The sequence below is a fragment of the Silurus aristotelis genome, assembly GCF_946808225.1.
Source record: "Silurus aristotelis genome assembly, chromosome: 21".
Taxonomy (NCBI): domain Eukaryota; kingdom Metazoa; phylum Chordata; class Actinopteri; order Siluriformes; family Siluridae; genus Silurus; species Silurus aristotelis.
The window spans coordinates 2154207-2176172 of NC_139594.1; the positions used below are offsets into that span (position 1 = coordinate 2154207).

The 21966-nt window shown below is 41.8% G+C and overlaps 1 protein-coding gene across 1 annotated transcript in view; it reads left to right on the top strand.

The window, feature by feature from the left end:
- The window catches only part of tanc2a (tetratricopeptide repeat, ankyrin repeat and coiled-coil containing 2a), a 127455-nt gene that overhangs the window by 15963 nt on the left and 89526 nt on the right, over positions 1–21966 (top strand). Inside the window, exon 2 of the mRNA XM_083524267.1 lies at positions 16458–16573. The gene's annotated coding sequence lies outside the window, so the exon portion shown is untranslated. The remainder of the gene's footprint in view (positions 1–16457; positions 16574–21966) is intronic.

Genomic DNA, 21966 nt, shown 5'->3' on the forward strand with positions numbered 1-21966 from the left:
TTTGAACTACCTCGAGCAGGTCCCCAGAAACCCTACATGTGCTGTTTGCTGTTGGAAAGATGCCTCCAGACTTGTGTTGGCGTCCCAGCTGGATTTGATATTTCTGCAATTTGTACCTTGTGGTGTTTTCATCAGCATGGGGGAGGAGAAGAAGGAAAGTGAGGAGGAAGAGGAGGACGCGAAAGCAGGGGGAGACGAGCACAATATTCTTTTTTTTTTTTTTTTACTTTTTCTTTGCACTTTTTTCATGTCTTGTTTGATAGCTAACCCGCTGCTAGCTAAAGTGTCATGTGCTAATTTGCTAATTAGGCAGCGCTTTAATAAAAAAAATGTCTCATTGTGTTCATGAGTGTTGATCGAGTTCTGGCTTGTAATGTATATGATGTAATGCAGTGTAATGTTGCAGTTTGCTCTGTACACTACTCTCTATTGTTCTTGTGTGTGTATGTATGTGTGTGTGTGTGTGTGTGTGTGTGTGTGTGTGTGTGTGTGTGTGTGTGTGTGTGAAGGCAAAACAAAACCCGTACTCTCAGCACGGCTTGATAAATCGTTATGTCGTTACACAGTAAAGGCTTCCTGGAATCTGTTTTAAACCCCCACTCCCCCATCCCCCGGCCTCTCTCCTTTTTTCTTCTCTTTACCCATTTCCTTCATTTCCCCGCTTTTTCCCCTCCACTCGTCCACTCATCCGTCTCTGTCTCCTGCAGTCGCGCAGGGAGGCGGCTGTACTGGTTTAACAGCAACGACTGGCGCTAGTGTTAACATGGGTTCTGCCTCTGAGAACGAAGCAGCGCCTGGGGGGAGAAAGAGAAAGAGAAAGAGAGAGAGAGAGAGAGAGAGAGAGAGAGAGAGAGAAAGAGAGCGCAGAAGAAAGGATGGTAGGAATGAGAGATTGTGGAGAAAAAGAATGTGAGAGTAAAATCTGTCCTTGTAATTAGGGAGGAGAAACGTGTCTGGGGTTCACAGGTTTACTCAGAACTGGGTTGGAGGTGAAATGTCCAATCACAGATTACCACTCTTCTCCAAAATCCAATCACTGACTACCATTTAATTCCAACATCCAACCAGGAATCACTATTGTTTTCCAATGTCCAATCACTAATCACCACTGTTCTCCACCAATGGTGATCAATCAGTGATCAATATTGTTCTCCAACATCCAATCACCGACTACCATTGTATCCTCTGTCCAATCATTGCTATACTTATCTAATCATACAGCAATCGAGTATTAAAATAAAAAAACATTGTGGTAAAACATCAACTTAGTGAAGCTTTATGTTATTCTACAAGGAGACGTTAATGTAACTGATGGAATGAGTCTTCAGTTTAGTGATTTTAAAACAGAGGTAAAGCTGCAAAGGTCACGTTTTTATTTCGAGAGAGAAAACAGCAGAGGTCAGTGAGAGAAAACGGCTGGTTATAGAAGCTAAGAAAGCAATAACAGAAATCTCCATGTCTCACATCCGACGTTCCCGGGATCCCGATCCTTCCTCAAAGCGATTTCTATGTGACGTTAGATGTAAAATTATATTGTTTTCTAGATGAATTCTAAAATGGTTGACTGGTTACTGTTTTCCTATGGAGAAACCATTAGGGGGCAATGCTGGGGGGGTTACAAACTTTAGTTTTTAGTGAAAAGGAAAGGAAACCAAGTGGGTTTGAGATGAGTCAGGAGCTGTGGTGTAAACAGACACTTTTAGTCACTCACACACACACACACACACACACACACACACACACACACACACACACACACACACACACACACACACACACACATGTTCTCATAAAGCTGGATGTGGTACATTGCCTTTGTGTGTGTGTGTTTTAAACAACATACCAGACCTGCAGCTACTTAGCCGGGCTTTACCCAGCATTAGCCCTGAGGCACGATAACATCTGGACTGACTCAGATACTCAGATGCTCAGCTTTGTCTTTCTCCTCTTCTTCTCAAACTGCCTCTCAGAGAGACCACGCCTCATCATGCTGCCTCCTACCTCCTCTACTCGCTCCTCAGATGGTCCACATGTGATGTCATAATTATAAAATCTTTCCGCTCAGTTCTACAGCTAACATTCAAAAGCTTGTTCTCTCAATCCTTTGCAGAACCGTACGGATTTCTCCTTGTCCTTGCGAGGTGGTACTGAATAGTTTGGAGACTTTCTTACTCTCACTCTGTTTACTTAAGAAAGTACTTTATTTATCTACATGTACACACTGTCACCTTCAAAACAGTCCCCTCGCACAGCAATACAGCTCATCCCTTTCAGGTCCCTGTCACTTCTGGAGCGTGTCCTGAAAGTCTTCTTTGCGAAGCACCTTCTGAGATTTGCGCTCAAAACAGTGACCTTTGAGCCGGATCTTCAGGAAGAGGAGCCAAACCTGGCAAGTACGATGGGTACGGAAGTGAGATCATGCTGTTTGTTCTCCGGCGATCATCATGCACAAGTTGCCGAATGGTTTTCAGGGGTTGAAGGTGTTCCTGATCTCTCATCATCTTTCAGTGATGTTCTCCCGCTCTTGAATTGTGCGTGCCACTCAAAACACCTCGAACGACTTGTTGCAGCGTCGCCGTGTGTCGAACGTATGTCGTGTTAAATGTCTCTGTGGCAGATTTGCAAAGTTTCATGCAGAATTTCACTGCTCCACTGATCCCTCAATCCACTGCTCCACTGATCCCCTCACCCTCTACCACTGATTCCTCCCTCCTTTACCACTCATCCCTCTATCCTTTACCACTGTATCAGTCAACCTCCATCTTTTATCAACTACTAATCCACTGAACTCTCCATCCTCTAGTAGTACTATATTGACCCTTAAGGTACAAGGAAGACATGCTTACAGACTCGTCTTTGTTCTGGCACCTCGGTGGAAGAACATACTTATGAGACGAGCCTCTAGCAGTCCTACGTTTTTCTTCCTAAATGAGCACTTCATTAAGTTTTCAAACTATTTTTGTTCCCAACAGAGGTTTAGCCTGATGGTACTTTTACTCTGTGTCCTAATGAAAGAACATCAGATTGTGTTTATTGGTGGAAACCTCAAAGCCCCTTGTAAGTGGCGCTGGATAAGGTGGTTTCTGCCAAATGCTGTAAATGTATATATGTATGTAGGAGTTCGTTTGACCGGCATGGAGTGTTCAGACTCTTTTTCAACAGTAAATAAGGAATAAAAACGTTCATCAGTATCAATCGTTCGTATCATACGCTCGCGGAGGCACTCAGGTGCGAGGTCCTGCGACGTGGCAGCTGTTCCTCCTTCCAAAGGCCATTTTTAATTTTTGCGTCTCTTCTCACTAAGTCTCCAGCCCTCCTCCAGTCTCCTCCTGTCTCTTCTCTCCTGGTGGCTAAGGATTGTCCTTGCTAAAGTACACAGCTCTCTACTGTTTCAGCACATGGAACAGGCTAAAAATAACACTACCCCCCACCCCCCGGCCTGGCATCTAACACTCAGCATGGGAGTGAAAGAGCAAGAGAGAGGCAGGATAAAGGATACTTAGATGGGAAAAGAAAAACGAGATGAGGTGGGAGCTAGAAGGAGATAGAAGTTTGATCCCCACTCAATTCTGACCGTCGTTACATCAGAGGTCTGAATACAGATGTGCATATTGTCTGGTTTATAAAAGGGTTTCCACAGAGTCTTAAAGGGTCAGAAAAAGTCTAAAACTTAAAAAATCTATATTTTAGGTCCTACACTTGCTGTTCTAGATCTTAAATCATTTTAAACAGGTCTTATTTTTCCGTTGTCCATCTATCTCCAGGTCTACTGCTCATTGAAATGCTCATGCAGCACTTTTGTTTGTTTATTACCACCACAAATGAGACCAACATGCAGCAGCCGATCAGCTTTCTGTTATTGGGGCGAATCTCTTTTGGATCGTACCACAAACGTAAAAACTGGTTTTATTTTTTCAGCTATGAGAAAGTGTCAGTTTAGCGATACTTGGCTTGAAAAAAAATTATTTAGGGCTCGGTTAAGGCCAGTTGCAATCAACGTTTGTGTGTGTGTGTGTGTGTGTGTGTGTGTGTGTGTGTGTGTGTGTGTGTGTGTGTGTGTGTGTGTGTGTGTTTTTGGTGTCAAGGTCTTAAACTTTATTCTCAATTGTCTTGAAAAGGCCTCAAAAATGTAATTTTGTGAAACTTGCAGGAACCCAGTAAAACCTCAATGCAGATGTTTCGCCATGAAGGACTAATGTTTCTGCTGTGGTTCTTTACTGCTGATTAGCGAAGAACCAGGTATCTATGGAAAGAGGAAGTGTTAGCTCAATGGTTAAGACATTGGACTTTGTTTTAAAAGGTCATGAGTTTTAATACCAGCACCACCAAGCATTATGGAACCCTGATCAAGGCCCTCAACCCTCAACTGCTCAGTTGTTTAAATGAGATGCATGTAGATATAAATGTAGATGTCTACAAATGCCTTATTGTATGTGAAGCTGATCACCAAGTGTAGATAGAACATACAGTTCCAGCACTTCCATGTCATTATGATTATCTGCAAAAAAAAAAAAATGCCTGTCCCTGAACACTTTCCTGAATTCTTGACAAATTTTTCCTCCATAACTGTTATTATGCTAATCTTGAAATATAATGAATCTTCCAGCACACATTCTTCATCCTTCATGAGAAGTGTCTCTTTGTCATCTCTGCTCCCATCTGTCAGCTAATTAACAGCTCCAGCTCTGCTCTTCAAACATATACAGCACTGTTAGAACTGTGCTGGAGGAACGTGGTGCTGAACTTGCCTGACTAAAGTGTTTCCACACTTCTTGTTCTCCAACATCCAATCGCTCTTTTTCTCCATCATCCAATTACTGATCACTGTAGTTCTCCAACATCCAATCACCATTGTTCTTCAGCTGCCATTGTTCAACATACAATCACAATTGTTCTCCAACCTTTAGTGTTCTCCAACATCCAATCACTGATCACTGTAGTTCTCTAAAATCCAGTCATCAATGTTCAATGTCTGATCACTGTTTTCCTCCAAGGTCCGATCACTGATCATCATATGTATCCAACATCCAATCACTGATCACTGTAGTTCTCTAAAATCCAGTCATCAATGTTCAATGTCTGATCACTGTTTTCCTCCAAGGTCCGATCACTGATCATCATATGTATCCAACACCAATCACTGATCACTGTAGTTCTCCAACATCCAATCACTGATCACTGTAGTTCTCCAACATCCAATCACTGATCACTGTAGTTCTCCAACATCCAATCACTGATCATTATAGTTCTCTAACACTGGAGACTCCTTCCATAAATGTTATACAGAAAACATCTACCTATTAATAATACACACGTTTTTTGTTTTTTTTTCAGGAGCTTTTATAAACACACTCGTGTATTTCATTACACAACAAAAAAGGGTCTGAACATCGTGTGATTCGGTATTAGTTTGCTGATCTTTCCACCTCATTTACTAGCCGTTTTGTGTGTATGTATGTATGTGTGTCACCTCTCATGTTGTGTTTGCCAAGTCGCATCATGTGAGGAATATTTGCGTTATGACTCAGATCCGGCTCGCACAAAGGTTATTTAAACACTCGCAGGGTATTCAATTTCTCCGTGTAGTCTGTGGAGAACCTGTGAGACGCTGCTGCCCCCATGCAGAGGGACGGAGGGGTCTGGTTCTCCTGTAGCATAATTTACCGGAAAACGTTCTGCTGAGGAAGCAGATACGGCGAGCAGTGAGGAGGAGGGGAGGAGTGTACCATAACTGCTTCTACTGCTTCTACTTAAACACTCCAGTGCCTGAAGATGTCCTCTGTCCTTCTTAAAAAGCCACAGAGAGCCAACTGTCGAGACGGAAAACCTGTTTCTGTCGAATACGCACACAAACACACACACACACACACACACACACACACACCTGGTTCTCAGAGCTCATTAATATCCACAGGAGATCAGTTTCAGATGACACTCGTGAATGTTCAAGAACGTGGCCATGTGACCATGTGACTCAGCCGGTTTTCATCTGGTGGTAAAAAAAGAAAAAAAGGTTTTTCACCATGCTGTAACTTTTATTTATTTATTAAACCAACTTACATTTATTCTAGGTTCTGCAGAGAACCTCACCATAACACATAAATATTAAGGCATCTTCATAACTGAGGCCGACACGATTCACATCTGGATGCATAGCGAACGATACGATGCATTAAACATACATATGGAGCAGCTACTGATACGATACGATACGATATGATTCCTGCATTACGATGCGGCGCGATCCGATTCAACTCAATGCGATTCGATGGAAAAAAAATACGATGCTCTACAATTCAATATGTGTTCGGTTCAGACAGATGGCAAATCATCAATTTACTTAAATACCTTCTGACTTTTTCACAAACACGCCTCAAAAAAAAAAAAAAAAAAAGGTGAAATGAAACCAGATGTTCTTCTAATGTTGTGTGTGCAGGAAGTTACAGCTCTACCTCTGCCATGTTAATCTGTATCCTGTGTGACTCTCAGGACACGCCTCAGTCTCAGTAGTGTTGCGATGCGATGCGTCGTATTCACGTAGCTGAGAGAACACGCTCGAATTATTGGCCATTTTTGGAATAATATAAGTGTAGGGATACTTATCTACTAATCATCTACCAATAATTATATATAAATACATCGGATTTATGACTCGTATGTTAAAAACGATCCATCGCGATCCCAATGCATCACATCGTTAACTTTTATCAACTATTTACTATGCATCATATTTATTACATTTTGATGCAAAATGCTAATATATATTTATATGTATGTATGTAAGTATTAGAAAGTATGCCTGACAGGTTCAGATCAGAATCCAGTGCCTCCAGTACCAAAATTCTAGTTTAGATGGATAACATAATAGTAATAATAATAATTAAAAAAACTTGACACGTATTTATCCGTTTTCCAGAAGGAAATTGTTGAACTAACTCATCTGTCGTCTCTACTGCTGAGGAACTTTTCATCCTCTAAATACAGGCCGAACTTTTCGCAACAGGATTCTGTAAAATAACCTTTGACCTCCCTCTCTGCGGTTTTCCGCATGGCGAAGTGCAGCCCCTGCATTGTTTCGCCGAAGCGGCTGTGAAATTGCGACGTTCCGCTCGGGTGCTGCGGCACTGCGTAACCGATATAATGAGGAGACGTTGAAAAGCAGGGCGGGGGAGGGGTGAGGAGGAAACGCTCGTTCTGAAACTGGCATCGTCAGCATCTCTGTTCCAGAGAATATCTTTTATGTCTCGGTCACCAGATCAGAAACGTGGGGCCTTGGAAAAAAGCAAAAAAAATGAATAATTAATGCCTTTTCCTTCACAAAGGGACTCGTTTTTCAGTCTTTTATCACATTACAAGCCGATCAGCGCCTCCTATACAAACTGTTACTCTTCTTTTAAATATTATGTTCGTCCCCTTAGTGCTGCTAAAACAGTCCAGATCATTAACATCATGAACTTCTTTAGCAGTTTGAGCTACAGGAACTCGTCTGTTGGATCGGATTAACGGACCAGCCTTCGCTCCTCACGTGCATCAATGAGCCTCGGCCGCCCACGACCCTGTCACCGGTTCACCACTGTTCCTTCCATGGAGCACTTTTGAAAGATTCTGACCACTGAACATACCCGGTGTGATTGTAAAGACCCACTGTGAGGAGAAATCCAAAGATCTTGTCTTGTTGCATAGCAACATGCAAACTCATTTTCAGTGGTACGAAAACAAAAAATTTGGGAGTGCTTATGTGACTGCTGCGGGTCCTTTCACGCCCAGAAGCCGAATTGTGAATTTAATGACAGGTTTGGAGAGGCAGCGCAGAGGGACATTCGCCATTTGGCAGTGGTGCAGCGAAAGTTCGCTTCCGATTTCTCATTCTCACTTCTCCTGTTGCTAAATGCATTTTCTTGGGGATGAGTCCGTGTAGAAGTGAACACACCGAAGCGACGGTTCGGGCGTGTGTCTGCACCGTATCTCCAGACGTTCCTCAGAACAGCGCCGTGTCAACCCTCACACATCAAGCCGGGGGCAATTATTTATAATGCACTGTACTGAGGCTCAACAGGAACAGGAAGCTCAACAGGCTCAACAGAAAGCGTTTTTTTTTTCAGCTTATTATTATTTTTATTTAATTATTTATTTATTTTAATTGACTCCATGTTTTTTTTAGTGCCTGACATTTTTTTTCTAGGATGATATAAAGATATTATTTATTAATTAATTTTCTTATTTCTTTATATATTTATGTTATAATATTGCAAAATGTGTGTACGGCACAATATTTGTAGAGAATGTGGGATGTCTTACGTTGTACAAAATTTATACACGGTGTTAGAGAATGTGGGATGTCTTACGTTGTACAAAATTTATACACGGTGTATCTATAGATGATTTATAGCTATGAAGCTAAACTCTAGAATTTAATTCTGGTATTAATTTGCATCACATTTTCCAGGACTCACTAGAACATTTTACTTCCCCCTGCAAGAATCATCTGGATTGAAAGTGTTTTTTTTTTTTTTTTTTTTTTTTTTTTTTAAATGATAGGTGCTTCATGTCCCCTGCAGTCCCTCAGGGCTCAATCCTTGGTCCGCTTCAGAATTATAAACAAGTCACGTTATGTGCCATTTCAGGTCCCTCGACACTCTTTGGCTTATCTGAGATGTGCGGCACTGTCAGACCCTGACCAGGGGCAGTTACGGGTCATCTGCAGGGGGAAGCACAATCTCATGGGAATTGTTCAGTCATGGGGTCTTAACTGATGTGAGCCTAGCTGCCATGTGGCTGTGTGTCTCCTCTTTGTACCGGGAATCTTCTGTCAGACTTATGATGAACTTTTCATACATTATCCTTTTTATGTTCTTGTTGTTTGGCGTCTCACTACACACATATTTAAGAAGATGCTGTTGTTTTTGTAGTAACAGTTCAAGTGAGAGTTCTCGTTTTCTTTTTGTAGAAGAATAATTTTTTTTTCCACATGTCATGATTAATGGAGCAAACCAAAGGGATAATGGTTCTAAAACAGCTACCACATTGTGCAATTGGTCACTATAACATGTGACCGCTGTGGAAGCCTCGTTCAGCTCATCTGCGCTTTTGTTCCAGTCCTGTAGCATCCGACAGGTGACGAATATCGCCATCAGATCCGACCATACGCATCCCTCTCATCGTAATCAAGATTGATCTGCTCTGAAGCCAGATGGCTTGCCTGAGAACACGAGTTCTCCTTTTAGGCTCCCTCCCATATCCTTACCTCGGTCCCTCCTATTTGTCTAGACTTGAGTGATCTCCCCCGAAGGAGTAACCCGTCCCCGTCCTGTCCGGCATCCCTGAAAAATTGGGGTCATCCATCTTTTGATGGCTCATGGAGTACTAACGTTAGCCTGACACCTTGCTGGAATGGGTTTAGCCACCGCGCACAATTCCATTTGTCCAAGAAATTCATTTCGTCCCTTCGATATTTTTGTCTCAAATTACTTTTTTTTTTTTTTACAAAACCTTTCACACTGAAACTTCTCTGTCCAATAGAGAAGAAAGCTAGCTGCTTTTAATTGAAGCCACGAGGCTGAGGAAGAATAGAAGGGCAGGAATGACACGTCTGCTCATTATATGTTCCCTCAGAGTTTGACTCGAGAGAGAGAGCACGGGGACACGTGTCTGCTTCTTTTGTCGACTCGGACCCTGAATTAGTGCCAGAGATGGGAACTATTCATGGCCGTCCACAAGGCAGCTATTGAGAGCTCTCGTCTTGCCGGCACTCATTATCCACATTGTTGCATGCCATTACACTTTATTTTGTCCCGGACTAGGAGGAGGACGTTACAAAAGCCTGCGATGTCAGCGAGGCCATTCTTCTTTCAGTACAATGTCCGTGTTCTTCAGGCCCTGGAGCTCTTTTTCTCCATTTACTCCACATCAAAAGCCTCTCGATTTCCACCTGTTGTCTTTGTGCGTCTGTTCCGAGTACGGCAAATACATAACATTTTGGATGATAGAATACACGCGTAACCTGTGATTATCTGCTAATCGAAACACAACTGGATATGCAGGTACAGGAAAATCAATTAAAAAGCACACATTTTAATTCTTTATCCTGCTAGCAGACTTTTAGCATTAGAGCTTTTATCCATTTATTGTTACATTCCCATATTTACATAGGAATGTCTGTGAAACAAGTTAGTTTCCGTTTTCTCTTACATTTGGGAGGGGTTATGGTTTAGATTTACTTCTAGATGTGTACCATCTTAGACCCAGCCTTGTTCCTGGATATGTACTTTCTCTCGGAGGTTTAGACTTAGCTTTGCTCCTGAATGTCTACCATCTTGCAGATGTTTAGACCTAGTCTTTTACTGGATGCAACCCTCTTTTATAGGTCAAGAGCCATCAACATTCTGGTGAATGAGCCGTTACTGTGGAAACGATAAAGTATTTTTGAATTAGAACGTTATTGTTTAAGATTCCGAGATCCACGTTTTTTTTGTATGGTCAGGTTGCATTGTTCGGTACAATAAATCTGTGTGTGTGTGTGTGTGTGTGTGTGTGTGTGTGTGTTTCCGGCTCGAGGCAGTATTAAGTTTGTTTGTTTATGGTTGTGGTTGTTTTGTGTGCCTATAGTTCACGCACTCATCCGGCAAGTTTGAGCCCATCTGAGTCGGAGTCGTTTCTCCAGAACCCTTTTGTGTGGGTTTCTTTTTTATTTACTTTGCATTTCCCCATTCTTCATTTCCAGCCCTCAGCTGTTAGCTAACTGCCCGATCCAGTCGGCTCCATTCACATGCTGCTCCCCCAATAATGTCGGTTTTGTTCAAACTAACTGGTGACTCGAGGCAGTAATTATTATGCTTGTGTGTCACGTTGCTCCCATTCTCTCAGCCTACGTTGTCTCATAGCCCTGAACTCTGACTGAAAGTGTGGGAGTCGAGTTCTTGCCCTTAGACACTTCTCCATCGATTCACCCTCCATTCACCCATCTACCCTCCTTCTCACTGCAGATGGATCACACCGAGCCTCAGCGATTGGAAGTTTTGATTCTGAACTTAAGCACCTCAAACTGAAGATGTTTGAGAAGATCCAGATTTTAAACTCTCTGCCCAGATGGAGATGCTTTTTGGATCCTGTTTTGGGTTTAACCTTCCAAATGCTTCCAGAGATCATGAAAGATTCATAAAAGTTTTCATTAAATGAGCGATGAACCTTTGGTTAAGATTCAGACTTACTCCTGAAGATATAACATCTGAGAGGGGTTAAGGTGCAAATTAACTTCTGGATGATTACCATCTTTTGGTGGTTTAGATCCAGCCTTGTTCCTGAATATCTACTATCTCACATAGGTTCAGACCCAGCCTTGTTCCCGGATATCTACCAATTCTCAGAGGTTTAGACCTAGCTTTGGTCCTGAATGTCCACCATCTTGCAGGGGTTTAGACCCAGCGTTGTTCCTGAATATCTACTATCTCACATAGGTTTAGACCCAGCCTTGTTCCTGGATATCTACCAATTCTCAGAGGTTTAGACCCAGTCTTGTTCCTGGATATCTCTCAGAGGTTTAGAGCTGACTTTGCTCCTGAATGTCTGCCATCTTTCAGAGGTTTAGACCCAGCCTTGTTCCTGGACGCTGGACTTTATATACGGCCTTATTTCTGGAGTCTTACCATCTTGTGTAGGTCAAAAACCGCATTTCTGTGTGTCTACCATCTGCTAGAGTTTTACATCTAGTTTTCTTCTTGGTATGTTCTTCTGATATTTCTACCTTTAGGTATGGTTTTGAGCTCTGGTAATAATACAGGTGAATACATACCTACCCACATCTTCTAGGGTGCTTTTTGGGTGGAATTGTTTTTATAGCTATTTTGTTAGTACGAGTGAGGCGGTGTGTGATCCAGTGACCTACATAAACCCCTGATGATTCCTCACAGCTCACTGGTGAATGACTTAAAGCAGTAGGTTTGCCTCCTGCCTCCGTGCCTCGGCGTCTGTTCAAGTGTGCAACTGAAGCATGTTTTCTGTTTTTATTCTATAAATAAACTACACATATGTGCTGTTTGGACTCTGAGCTTGTCACGTCAGTATTCATGCTGAGAGTCTCAGCGTGGGTACAGACGAAGTCTCGTCTCGACTTTTCAGACCTGCGTCTGTTCGAAGGTGGAACACTGTGTGCTTCCGTTGCTTGGATTTCGAACGGCGTGGTTCTTTAACTTGCTCCATATCTTGTAAAAACAAAGTAGCTAAAGAGACTTGAATAACATAACATCTTATATCAATCTTATATTAAGGTGAACGTATGACGCTAGCAGGGTTCAGAGAACATGCTCCTGAGATCCCAGGGATCCTGTCCCTCATCTTCTCTTCACACCTGCCTGATCCATCCTGATGTTTTTCCTTCTTGATGGTGTTCTCCTCAATTGAGCTGAGGATGGTCCACAAAACTTGGTCTTGGTGGTTTGCTCCAATGGCTTGCCAAGAACTTTTTTTTTTTATTCAGGTGTCCATCAGTTAACTCTAATTTCTAGAATAACTAACATTTAGTGTCACCCAGATGAGGGTTACATGTAAGTCTGGTTCTTCATAAAGTTTCTTCCTCATACCATTCTTCCACCTGGCCTGTAAACATCTAAGCACTAATGTACGATGAACCCCATGCTTAGGAATAAAACGTTTAGCAGTTCAACCACATCAACACCTTTCAATTCTGTGCTTGAGTACTTTCAGAGCGAGTTCTTCTGCAGGGCAGTATGCTCTCCATACGAGAAAAGGCATCAGTGCGAGCTTTGATGAGGAGCAGATTCGGTTCACAGCGGAGGAACATGGCTTTGACAGCAGCCCACCACTCCGAGGCTCTTAGTTTCTTTTCACCAGGGTTTTGCTTCTTCTCTATTCTTTTTTCGTCTCCTTTCACCCTGTCTCTTCACCCATATCCTATACTTTTTCTTTCTCACGCACTCACTTTTCTTCTCTCAGTTGTTACATAGGTGTGGCTCATATCCACAGCTCCGGCTGATGTGTTACTGTCGCGCCTCATGCAGCGATGAACCTGCATGTGTTTTATCTCCAGGAAGATCCTGAAATTAGCTTTTCATTGCAGGGGGAAACCGTATGCAAATTTGGTAGTATGATGACCACAGCAAGTACTCGGGATGTCGGGGATTTCCGCTTCCTGTTTTCAGCATGTTGTTCCTGAGGTATCATTTCCATGCTAATTAGCAAGAACTAGTTCTAAAGCCGGGTGTTCAAATAATTTAGCGTGTAGGTATCGGGGTGTACTAACAGTCCTGTAGCGAGAGGTGGGTTTCATCTGCTTTCTTAAAGCTCCAGGTGAAGCAGTTCAATCCTAACTTTAGGCTACTTGTTTGTTCAGTTTTGTTTGTTCTTGGGGTTCTCTGGTTTCCTCCCAACTCCCAGAAACATGGTGGAATCGTGACGCTAAAATGCCTTTGGATTGTGGACGAGTGTGAACCCGTAGTTTACGATATACAGTGTTTTCACGCTTCATGGCGAGGCCTGGAAAGTACTTGAAAATGAATGCAGGAGCTTATAAGTGCTCGAGTTAAATTTAAAATCAATTTTGTTTAATATATTGGTGCCATTTCAAAAATCATCTTCTATACCCCGAGCTTTCCAGTGCAGTGTTTTGCTTGTTTTTTTATTTAAATATAACTCCACTCACTTTAATTTATTTTTATTCAATTCCTTTGAACACGACTGCACAAAACGGCGTAAATGTATGAAACCTAAACTTTCAAAACACTGACATTTTTACTGTAGAGTTTAAATGGAAGTGGAATGTTCAGTAGTATAAGAGGTCTTTCATGACGCTATATGTGTTGGGGTGTGAATTTTATAGGTGCTTGATATACAGTGAGGAAAATAAGTATTTGAACACTCTGCTATTTTGCAAGTTCTCCCACTTAGAAATCATGGAGGGTCTGAAATTGTCATCGTAGGTGCATGTCCACTGTGAGAGACATAATCTAAAAAAAAAATCCAGAAATCACAATATATGATTTTTTTTACTATTTATTTGTATGATACAAATGCAAATAAGTATTTGAACACCTGTCTATCAGCTAGAATTCTGACCCTCAAAGACCTGTTAGTCTGCCTTTAAAATGTCCACCTCCACTACATTTATTATCCTAAATTACATGCACCTGTTTGAGGTCGTTAGCTGCATAAAGACACCTGTCCACCCCATACAATCAGTAAGAATCCAACTTCTAACATGGCCAAGACCAAAGAGCTGTCCAATGACACAAGAGACAAAATTGTACACCTCCACAAGGCTGGAAAGGGCTACTGGGAAATTGCCAAGCAGCTTGGTGAAAAAAGGTCCACTGTTGGAGCAATCATTAGAAAATGGAAGAAGCTAAACATGACTGTCAATCTCCCTCGGACTGGGGCTCCATGCAAGATCTCACCTCGTGGGGTCTCAATGATCCTAAGGAAGGTGAGAAATCAGCCCAGAACTACACGGGAGGAGCTGGTCAATGACCTGAAAAGAGCTGGGACCACCGTTTCCAAGGTTACTGTTGGTAATACACTAAGACGTCATGGTTTGAAATCATGCATGGCACGGAAGGTTCCCCTGCTTAAACCAGCACATGTCCAGGCACGTCTTAAGTTTGCCAATGACCATTTGGATGTTCCAGAGGAGTCATAGGAGAAAGTCATGTGGTCAGATGAGACCAAAATAGAACTTTTGGGTCATAATTCCACTAAACGTGTTTGGAGGAAGAAGAATAATAAGTACCATCCCAAGAACACCATCCCTACTGTGAAACATGGGGGTGGTAGCATCATGCTTTGGGGGTGTTTTTCTGCACATGGGACAGGGCGACTGCACTGTATTAAGGAGAGGATGACCAGGGCCATGTATTGCGAGATTTTGGGGACAACCTCCTTCCCTCAGTTAGAGCATTGAAGATGGGTCGAGGCTGGGTCTTCCAACATGACAATGACCCGAAGCACACAGCCAGGATAACCAAGGAGTGGCTCTGTAAGAAGCATATCAAGGTTCTGGCGTGGCCTAGCCAGTCTCCAGACCTAAACCCAATAGAGAATCTTTGGAGGCAGCTCAAACTCCGTGTTTCTCAGTGACAGGCCAGAAACCTGACTGATCGAGAGAAGATCTGTGTGGAGGAGTGGGCCAAAATCCCTCCTGCAGTGTGTGCAAACCTGGTGAAAAACTACAGGAAACGTTTGACCTCTGTAATTGCAAACAAAGGCTCCTGTACCAAATATTAACATTGACTTTCTCAGGTGTTCAAATACTTATTTGCAGCTGTATCATACAAATAAATAGTTTAAAAATCATACATTGTGATTTCTGGATTTTTTTTTTAGATTATGTCTCTCACAGTGGACATGCACCTACGATGACAATTTCAGACCCCTCCATGATTTCTAAGTGGGAGAACTTGCAAAATAGCAGGGTGTTCAAATACTTCTTTTCCTCACTGTATATATAAAAAAAAGGTGCTTTAAAAAGTCCTTGAATATCACCTACAAAGTGAATATTAAAATACATTTAGAATGATCACACAATTCAAGATATGTAACCAGAAAATGTAAAAAATGTATATAATTTTATAGAGTTAAACAATATGGACTAATTTTTTTCCCCTGCAAAAATCAGCTATTAAAATATATTATGAAAAAATTTATATTATATTATATTATATATAAAAATATATTCTATAATAAAATATATATTATAGAAGAAATGCTAAATATAAATTGCTTGTTTTTTTTGTTTGTTTTTCCACATCAGTTTACATTTTAATAATTTGTTTTTAATAAAATGCCTGCTTTGTTTAAATAATCTATAAAATAGTATTTTATAATATTCCATAAAATATTAAATATATATAAAGATAAATAATATAAATATTATTAATTTTTATTCCATTGATTAAATTGAAAAATTAAACAAATAATATTTTACATTTGTTAGACTCTATTTGGGTAGTGTGTGTGTGTGTGTGTGTGTGTGTGTGTGTGTGTGTGTGTGTGTGTGTGTGTGTTTGTTTTTTACATTTATTACATTTTTTAAAGGTATGTTCTACTTAACTGTTCTGCTTATTTCAGCATACTTTAACAAATGTCTTTATACCTTCAATATTTCTTTTTTTTTTTTCAATATGATTTTTTCACACTCTTGTGGCTGAATGAATCTCACACAAATCTCCACAAAATCTAGAGGAACATCTTCCTAGAAGACGTGTGGAATTGGACATTCAAAAAACACTAATCTTTTGCTCAGGTGTCCAGAAACTTTTGTTTGGGCATACGGTGTAAATTGTGACGGATTGCTTTGTCAGTTTGGTGTAGAAAGCTTTCTGGAAATTCCACGTCTTTTTATTACAAGACGTCTTTTTAAACCCAGGTTGAAGGGATGAGAAAACCAATGCTAGTTAAAGTTGCTAGTTGATGCTAACACATTCCTGACATTTAGTTTTTCCTTCCAACAGGAAATCCTTTTAGCATCCAGCCTTCAGGAGATGGGACTGGTGTTTCCGGCCAGGACTGAAAGTTTGGACCTGTGACCTGACTCTCCACGGAGACTCCTAAGAGCTAGTCACCAATGGTGAGTTAGCAGATTGTTGCTAATTTTTGAGCAGTGTGTTTAGACCATCTCATTCCTAGCTGAGCTTCATAGATGTTTATGTATGTTTATGAAATTAGAATGTTTTTTTGGGGGGATTCTTACACCATGCAGGCAGGGGTTATGAGCTCAGGTTGATGCTGTAGTCTGAAATGTCTGTCACGTAAAGGTTCAAGGTTTATAGGGGACCTCAGTTAACGAGGATCCACCCTTGGCCATGAGCAGTAAACCTGTGAGAAACCTGTAAATGAATCTCTAGAGGGCACTGGAGGTGAACTTCAAGTGTAGTAGCTTCAAGCACACCAATAAGTCAGCATTGAGGATGGAGCTAGCTTTGTTTCAACCTGAGATATTACTGTTAACTGTTGTTTTTTTCCTGTCAAGTGTTAAAATTTCTTCTCTCAGAGAGCAACACCTTGAACCAGATTTCTACAACAGACGTGATTGTTTTTTTTTTTTGATATGGTGAAGAGTATTTAACATTACAGGATTGAACGGATTGTACGTCAGCCAGAAACTATTGGTATGATCGGAGTAAATCTGTGATTTGTTATGAGATGGTGTATGAAGAAGCTGGCTGTGAAGAAAGTACTTTATTTATTTGCGTATTCCACACCATCACCTTCAAAACAGTCCCCTTACACAGCAATACAGCGCCCCCTGTGTTCTGCCTCTTCGGGAACCTCCCACGTCAGACGAATTTATGTTAACTTTTATTTCAATGCACCGATACGAATCACTGAATCTTACTATCCCTACAGTGCAGTCATCCTCAGCCTGCTTCCTGCAGCGATTCTGTCGCACTCAGTGCTTTGTTGAAGCGAAGGGTTAATAGGTGAAAGTTCGCCATAATTCTTTAAACAAAACAAAAAAATTTTTGCAACAGTTTGTACCTTTCCGAAGCGCCGTGTCTCTCCGAGTCTGAAATACACTTCGATTTCTGGTTTTCTTTTATCTTTTTTTCCCATAAAACTGAAGCGTAGCAACAACAGGAAGTGTGACACCGAGCCTGTTGAAGACCACAGACGCAGGAGCACAGCCAGGGATTATGGGGGATTATTTCCTTTTGATCTGCTCCAGAAACAGGATGTGTGAAGTGTGAAGAGGAAATAGGAAAAAAAAAAATTCAAATAAAAAATAAAAGCTGCTGTATGATTCTCCTGTTGTCTTTTCTCCTTCGCTTTGCTTTTGCAGGTGTGTTTTGGAATGGAATAGATGAAAGAGAAAAAGGGAAAGATTCAGAGATATAATACCTGAAACTGAATTGTAGCTCGTCTTTGAATCAGTTTTTTTTCTTTCGCGCTGTCGAGGGTTCGGAGGGACTGAAGGGAATCCGATGAAATCGGAGATCAGCCACGTCTAAAGTCTAACTAATGTAATCTCTGAACGATGACATCACTCGCTTTGGAAAACAGATCGAAAACCAGACAAGGGAAATGTGAAACAGCTTGTGAAGTTGGTGAACGTCACCCAAACACTGTCCTACAGAGAAAAAGAGCTCTGGAACTTTTCTGGATTAAGAAGCTAGTGATCTGAGGAGCTTTCAGTAGCAGATCAGTTCACCTAGAGGGTGATTTTTTTTTTTTTGTCACATTGTCCCATACACACACACACACACACACACACACACACACACACACACACACACACACACACACACACACACACACACACACACAGGAAGCCATAGTTTCTTTCATTATAACACATTTGCATTCAGAGAAACGTACAAATCAGCCTGAACGATAAACATTTACTGAGCGTGTTTTATTTATGCATCATTCCGTATTCGAATTTAAATTTAGTCGTGTATTAGCTTCATCTACTTTATACTTTTTCTCCAGTGTTTAATCAGAGCTTTAATGTTTTAAAAAAAAAAGAAAAATGAGGAATAAATCCAATACGCTGCTTCAGTGTTTTGGTTAAGATAAGAAAAATGTTGATGTCGGCCATGTTGGATGGATGGATGGATGGATGGATGGATGGACAAACAGACAGATGAATGTGGATGTTTTTGGATGGATGGACAGAGGAATGTGGGTGGATGGATGGATGTGGAGGAATGCTTATGGACGGATGAATATTGATGATGGACAAAGGAATGTTGGTGGGTAGATGGATGAGAGATAGACTGATGAATATGGATGGATGGATGTATGGTGTTTAATTTCACAGCAAGTTTTATATTATGTAAAATATACAAAATATTTTGTATATAACTATGTTTGTGGCAAAATGAAAAATCTTGAATCTTGGATGGATGGACAAACAAATGGATATCCAGATAAACAGATGGACGAATGGATGGCTTGATGGACAAAAAGATGAATGGATGTGAATAAATGGAAAAGGAAAGTTGGAAAATTGCATACGTTTTTGTTGTTGTTGTTTTTGTTGTTGCTATATTTGGGGTGGGGACGTGTGTGGAGGTGGGGCTGCCCCTGCTAGCATGCTCCGACCTGTAGCTGATGCTCTGTTACATTTGGATGCTGTATGAACATGAGCATGCTGTATGAAGTTTTAACGCTGAATAAATTGATGACAGAAACGATACGCAGTAGCTGTTACTTTACATCTCAGATATTGTTCATGATGTTCACGCAGTAATAAATCCACACAAATAAATCACTCCGTTTGTTTTTAATCACTCCCATGTTCCCAGCACTGTCTGTCTCTCTCTCTCTCTCTCTCTCTCTCTCTCTCTCTCTCTCTCTCTCTCTCTCTCCTCTCTCTCTCTCTCTCTCTCTACTGCTCTCTGTTCTGTAAAGCTGCTGAGGAAATGCGAAACCTTTATTAGCCCTAATGATAGGCCGCTGGCTAATAGCCTTTGCTAATGGCGTCTCTTATTAGCGTCCGTTTGCAGACTCACCCTACCGTGTGTTTTCTAACGAAACGTAGAGCAGTTCATTTTTCCTAAAGTCTGCCTCTTCTGCTCTGGAGTCGTAAAGCTACGCCCTGCTGTTCGAGTCACGACATCTGTTTCAGCCTTGTCGTTTCTTAATCGCCTCCAGATTTTCCCGGAGATCTGTCGGCGTGAGCCATTACAGCTATTAGAGGAAAACGACGGTGATTGCACAGCGCCAGCTCTGCTATCCTCGTGCTGATTTCTCCACAACAGAGCATCAGATGGATCATAACGACAAGTTCATCAATGTATTGTCATTTATAAATAAAACAACCTCGTCGTGCGGATGTGGGAGATGCTGTGATTTTAAATCACGCTCGAATTCACATCATAATGGACATGTGAGGATGTGCAGGAAGACTCTCAGACTGCACTAATTAGGGAATAAACCACAACATGTTGTGGTGTTACAGAAAAAGAACCAGTATGGCATGCGCTGGTCGTGTTACCACCTCCAACTACGAAGTATCCGCTCAAAAAAACTAAGTGTATAGATGCCGGAAAGTCACTTTTACAGTTCTAGAGGAAGTTGGTAGTGGTTAAGGCTCTGGATTACAGATCAGAAGCTCATTGGTTTGAGACCCAGCTCTGCCAAACTGTTGGGCCAATAGGCAAGGCCCTTAACCTCCTGTGCTCCAGGGGGCGCTGTATAATGGCTGATTCCTTGCTCTGACCCCAGCTTTTTAACCGTCTGGGAAATGCGGAGCCAAAAATTTACTGCCAATGTTCATTTGTACTTTTTTTGTAACTTGAAAAAAATGTCGGAGAAAGTAATTTCATGAGGTAAATATTGCTTAAAAAGCTCACTATGCTTATAATCTGAAAGATTTCACATTTTTGTATAAATCCAAGGCCAAGGCTTGGCATCTTTGTGACTTTGTTCTCAAGTGTAGCTACAGTTCAGGACGATTCGAGACGTTTCATCATGTGTGTAAGTGGCAGTGACGAGCGAGGAGATGCTAGAGGCCTGAAAACGCTGCAGGGGTTTGCGGCTTGTCAGGGTGGTCTTGTGCCAGCTTCCTGCAGTGTGTCTTCCCTGGCCAAGTTCCATGCGTAATGGGGGCTCCTGCTCTGAGAAAGGTTAATGCTTACACACACACACACACACACACACACACACACACACACACAGCAGAGTTGACATGATTAGTTGGAGCGCGGCTGGTTCCCCTGCTTAGCGACCTCTCTGTAGGACACGGGGACGTTTTAGCTGCACTGCAACACGAAAGTGATGATAATGAGCTCCAGGGCTGCAGGTTTACGGACAACTCCATTAAAATGATGGAAGCACAATTGTGGTGTGGCGTAATGATGCTACAGGAAATGTCGTGTGTGTGTGTGTGTGTGTGTGTGTGTGTGTGTGTGTGTGTGTGTGTATGCATGCTTGATACATTCCATAGCTAATTATTATGACTATGTGTAATGCTATACAGGCCACAATTCTTTCATTATTACTGACAAGTACATAGGCCACGCCCCCTTTATTGTTGTCCATTGTTATTGCCATGCCACCTTTATTGTTACTGACAAGCAAAGAGGCCACACCTATATTTTGGATGCACAGGCCATGCCCTCTTCATTGCTTCTGATAGAGAAGCAGGCCACACCTCCTTTATTGCTACTGACAGATACACAGGCTACGCCTACTTCATTGCTACTGATAGATACAGGCCACTCCTCCTTTATTTCTACTGATAGATACACAGGCCACGCCCTCTTTGTTGCCACTGATAGATACACAGGCTACGCCCCCTTTAATTGCTACTGATAGATACACAGGCCACGCCCCCTTCATTGCTTCTGATAGCTACACAGACCACGCCCCTCCTCTATTGCTTCTGATAGATACACAGGCCACGCCCCTCCTCTATTGCTTCTGATCGATACACAGGCCACGCCCCTCCTTCATTGCTTCTGATAGATACACAGGCCACATTTATTCTAAGTCTTACTGGTACAGATACCCCTGTTTTTTTTCCCCACTGATTGACAGAAACAAGCCACGCCTCCTTCACTGTTACCCCCAGGTACATGGTAGAGATGATTCCCTCATTAAAACATTGTTTCGTGTTTGTTTTGTTTGGTCTGTGAAAACCATAAGCCATGAAAATGGTTTCAAAGTGCGTTTTGATACACAGTATTAAGAAAGTGTTCACTGGTCCTCACAGTTTAAGTGTGTGTGTGTGTGTGTGTGTGTGTGTGTGTTTGTGTGTGAGTGTGTGAGTGTGTGTGATATGTGAATTTTTCACAGAACGATTCGACTCCCGTTTTGTGTTCGAGTTCGAGTTGAACTCGGACGCAGCGGGAGACGTGACTGAACCGGGTTATTACAGACGGCTCGTTCTCGATGCCCCGAGCGTTCACGCATCCGAATTCCCGTCGCCGGGCAACGGTTGCTATGGCAACCCCAAGGCGTGTGTGCTCTCTTACAGCTCTATGTGTCAGCGTGTGACCTGCTTGTTAACCCACT